The following is a 5289-nucleotide window of genomic DNA, read 5'->3' as shown; positions in this document are numbered from 1 at the left end:
ACAGCCAGCTCTGGAATGGCTCTGCCAGCCCCAGTAGGAACCTTGTGTCCCAGGACGTGGGCAGGAAGGAGGAGGGGGCTGGACCCTGTCACACATCAAACCCTGAACCCAGCTCCTCAGTGCAGCAGGGACATTTCTCATCCTGGTTTGCAGACAAGGGGGGCACCCTCCAGCACCAGCCCCCTGAACCAGGGCACAGAGAATGGGTCACACCACACCTTTGCTCCTTTGTTGGGGCAGCTTTGGGAGGATCACAAAAGGTTCCTACTGGGGCTGGCAGACCCACTCCAGAGCCTTCTCCAGGCAGACTCCAGACCTCAAAGCAGAACCATCTCCTACATCCCCCAAACTCCACCATCCCTGGTCCCTCACCCCATGACATATCACATGGGACATTTAAAACTCAGGTAAGCTTTGCTTGATCCTGGTTTCAAGGGAGGCAACAAAACCTCTCTCTCACTTTGTTTTATTCCCCTCTCTCCCAGAGCTTTCTTGCAAATGCTGGCTACCTACTTGCTCATTAATTGCACTGCTAACACAAGGCCCCCATCCACCCCTGCTCCCCAGTCTGAGGCTCCCTGGGTGCGGTGCCTCCCTGCAGGCTCATTATCCACAAGAGGCTTTTCAAGACTGAAATGTTTCAACAAGCTGAAGTACAGTTACCAGAAATTAAATATCTGGAAGCCTAAATCCCCAGGTACAAACAGGCAGCTCTCCCTGCACAGAGCTGATTTACACTCACCCACACACTTCTTTCTCCCTCTTAACACCTCAGCACCTGAAAGCAAAAGACAGTCACCTAATCCTAAAATGTATTAAATACCAGCCCAAGCAGCAAATACAGCCAGTGTCTCCAGTCTTCCCAAACCAGGAATCCTCCTCTACATGGGAAGCCCAACTCCAAGTACCTGCCTTTACCCAGCCCTTCACCCCTCCTTCCCATGGTGCTGTATCGGCAGCAATTAACACTTGGAAACACTTGAAAGCTTTCACCCTGGGGCTGTAAATATAACCAGTAAGCCATTCCCAACAGCCATGAGCTACCACGAGTCCACTGGACATACTAGAATGACACAGGCTTATGGCAGCAGGATGTTGTCAGGTGTTATTACCCAGCCTGGATCACCCCAAACTGCAGTGGCCAGCTCAATTGCTGGGCAGGATTGCAGCAGCTGCACCTCAAACATGGGCCATACCTTGAGTGCATTTGTGGCAGTCCTTCTCTCGCTGCCCAATCCTGTCCAGGCAGGAGTTGCTCTGCTCCCCGTTGTTCCCGGGACAAGCTGCAGAGGTGTATTCCTCCCTGGGGACGTGACCACTGTCCCTGCCCACAGCCCAGGGGATGACACATCCTGCTGCTACGTGGCTCCCCTGGCTCCCAGCCCTGCTGCAGCAGCCCCAGGCAAGAAGCAGGTGCACAGTGCAGGGCCCCGCTGGGTCCCAGCAGCAGGACAGTGCTTACCTCCTGCTCCATGCACTGCTAAGTCAACACTGGTGGCCGTTCACCCCCTGGAGATGCGGTGCTCCTTGCCCTGGGAATGGATGTGGTAATTCACACACCCAGGAAACAATAAAAATTCATCACAGCTGACAAATAAACATGCAGCCCTTGGAGTGAAAGATATGTCAGCAGCATAAGCCCAGCAGGTGCGATTTGGCAGATCTCTGTTGATTCAGAGGGTGGCAAACTCCGTCTCCCACTTTTCTCCAGGGACCTGGCAAGGCACCTCAAATGTGGCTGGTTCCCTGCTGCAGCAAACTCGCCCTCCCCAGCTGGCAGAGGGCTCAGAGCCTCTTGGCCATGAGGGCAATGCAGAATTCTGCTTGCCCAAAGTGAAGGAATGAGTTGGTTTATGTTACCTGTGTTGGTGGGAGCAGTGGAAGTGGCAGAGGAAGTGCCGGGCATGATGGAGAGGGGTGAGCTCATGGGCAAGGGGACAAAGCTGTTGTGGGGTGCCACCCACAGCAAGATCAGGTGCCAGCTCTTGGGGGGTAATTGGCACAGAGAGTTGAGGAATACAGATCTCCATCTTCTCCCCATTCCTCCCCTCCTGAGACATCACTCCTCTGCCTTCCAAAAAACCATTCCTCCTCCCCCCAGGGCTCGCTTCCTGGTGCATTCCTGGCTTTATGCAGTCTTTTTGTTGTCTTGGTGAAGGCTGAGAGCAGGGCTAGCAAACAGGGGACAGAAGACAGCCCCTGAAGCTCACATGGTGTTGCTGGGGCCACCTTGTCTCCTTGGTCAGAGACAGACCCATGGTCACGAGCCCTGCACCCATGGCTTCTCCCAGCCCTGCTGTGATGCCCAGCAGAGGTGTGGGGCAGGCTGCAGAGTTGCAGCAGCCCTGTAAAACCCATGGTTTCAGCAGAATGGGAGCTGCAACCAGGCAGCCAGACCCTGCAGCACAGTTAATACGCTCTCCTCTCCTTGCAGCAGAAGTGACAGGACGTTTAGCATCTCCTTGTGGGGTGTTCACCCTCACTCCTGTCACAGTGGCTGAGAACGAGCCCTTCAGGGACTGGAAATTGTAAATGGCATTTCAAAGTGTGCAGCTCAGAAAAAAATAAAAAGGTGCCGAAGAGTAAGTGTTTCTGGGGCAAAGGATGTTCGGTGGAGTGACAGGCAATTATTTCCGCAAATGCTAACGAATAAATGGACTTCCTCTTCATTACCAAGCTACTTCACTGTCATCAGCAAATAGTTCCAATGACAATTAGTGAATTTCTAAATGGGTTGAGAAATCGGCTTATACACAGATACCGATGCAATGAGGTGAGGCAATAGCCCAGCCTCGCTCCTTACCTTTCCTCCTAGGGAATTTTCCTGTGTGCTGAATGGGTGAGACATTCAGCTAACCATTATTTTCTTCTCAGCCCTTTCTCAGGGGAATGACTCTTGAATGAAATCCAGCAGTTTAATTTTGGTTTGATATGAATGGGCTCTGAACGTATTTAATGTTTAAAGGCAGCTATTCAGCTCGGAGCCTGCTCCAGAGGAGCAGCGGGAAGCAGAGCAGACCCCCGGGAAGTGCAGTGGTGCTACCACAGCTCTTTTCTTCCCTCTGCAGGCCACACTCTGATTTTCACTCCTGGATTGTCCTATAAACCTGGAGCCAGTCCATCACTTCAAGACTCCTTGCATTATTTTTGTTTGTTTGTTTAACCCAGGTGAGTCAGGGATACCTGGGCTCAGGCATAGATAAAATGCCATGTAGAGGAGCCAGGGAAGGTGCTGGTTTCAGTGGGAACCTTGGTACCTTGTCAGGCTGCTTGGAGCACTGTCACATCAGGGGAAAGCTCCCAGCTCTGAGTGCTGCAAACTGCTCCTCTCTGATCCTGGGGATGGGCAGAGCTCCCTGTGCAGGGTGTGTGGACTCGGTTCCAGCCACGCAGCGCAGGTGGGCTCATAGGATGTGCTTCCCATGTTTGGGCTCCCTTGGCAGGGAGCTGGGAGCGTGGATCTCTCCCAGCAAGTGGCACTGACCATCTCTTACCCCCTCCTCACTCTCTCCCAGAGATCACCTGGAGCTCCTGCCTGAGCACTGTGGACCCATAACCCTGGCATCTGCCTGTGGACCAAGGACAGCCTGACACACAGGGCAGTTTCAAGTTACCACACAGCTTTTGCTGCACCTAAGTGGGACCTAAGTTAAGGCAGTTTAGTGAAAGGAGACACCTTAGCCTAAGCATGGTGTTACCAACCAGTCAGTCCAGGCTGAGGTGGACACTACTGAGAGTGGAGTCTCATCCTGGCTGCCTTTACCCAGACAACTCATGTGCTGCCCCAAACAAGGGTTTGCACCTCCCTGTTCAGCTGAACGACCTCCTCTGACTGCCCCTTCCATCCCCACACATCCCACTGCAAAACTTCTGGGACTGCTGGGAAATTAAGGTGAGAAGACACAGGAGTTTCAGGTCACACTTCCAGCAATGGATGCCTAGAAGAATCATTCTAAGACCAAGCAGACTTAGGCTGGAAAAAATATGTCACATTTACTGAGTGACTGTTTTGACTAACAGCCAGACTTTGAAAAATATTAGCAAGGGTAAAACATTAAGTGACAGAACAAGGACACTTTAGATGAAGGATGTTGTTCTCCCTTTAATTTACTCCCCTCTACAGCCTTGCAAAGATCTCAGCAGAGTAAGTGTCCTTATTGATGGATACGCTATCCTTGTTAGGATGGGACAATATACTTATTTACAGCTTTCATCATTGTCATGAAGGCACAAAGCAAACAGATATAACTAATGAAGATTTAGCTGTTACATAATGTCTTTGCCAACTCTATGCAGAACTCTGGGTAAAAACCCTGGAAATAAATCTTTCTATGAGAGCATTTTTTAATGAATTTTAGACATGAAGAGATGTCTTTGTAGTTCGTATTAGGACTCTGGGTATTGCTTTTCTGGAAAGATGTCTCAGGTTTGACGTACAAATGAAATTATGGTCTGAAAAACACCAAAGAAGTGAACATCACATCAGCCCTATGATCAAGCAGTGAATTAGCAGGTTCATGGTGATGCTCCACGGTAAAGGTGGTGCGGGCTGTGGCCATTGGCACCACCAGCAAGATGCAGACTCAGTAATAATGGATCAACAGGCAGAAGAGATGGAGGAGTTGCAGTAAGAGCTTGTTCATTTGATCCTCTCTGGGTCCCTCTGAAGATGACAACAGCCATGGGGGAGCAACTCATGGTGGCTGGGACAGTAATGCTCCACAAAGCAAGCGAGGTAACACTTCCCAGGCCCTGCAAGAGGCGTGTTTGGTACTGCAGAAACAACCAGATTCCTTTGATGTTCTGAAATCCATTGTCTGAGAATCACAGGGAACTTAGTACAAGAGTGGTAAAACTGAAGGTGGTGCATGATCACCTGGTAAGCTCCTGTGGAGCAGGGAATAGGATACCTCTCTCTGTTTCCCAGTATGACCTCACACAATCCTTTTACAGCTCACACAGTGGGGAAGAAAACAGTCCTTGCTGAATGATTCTGATTTGTGCAAAAAGCGCTCCCTAAACACAACTAGAAAGCAATCCAAGGCATTTAAATTTTCACTCTGTGGCTGATTTCAAAAGAAAATGCCCCATGGCAAAACCACAGATGTGAACATCTGTTTTGGAACTGTGAATTCAGACAGGTATCAGCAGCTTGATCCATCTCTGCTTGGTGACTATTTAAAAAATCCTTCTCCTTCATGTCAGGAGAAAAATGGCAAAGAAGAATCAGATCCCTCTTTTTAAAGTTGGGAGGCAGGATAAATGCACGCTCCCTTGTGACAGACTAGT

This window comes from Corvus kubaryi, unplaced genomic scaffold (genome assembly GCF_017639235.1).
Source record: "Corvus kubaryi isolate FWS band 111438036 unplaced genomic scaffold, C.kubaryi_AGA036_p1.0 37334, whole genome shotgun sequence".
Classification (NCBI taxonomy): Eukaryota; Metazoa; Chordata; class Aves; order Passeriformes; family Corvidae; genus Corvus; species Corvus kubaryi.
Note: the sequence above shows the minus strand (reverse complement) of the source record.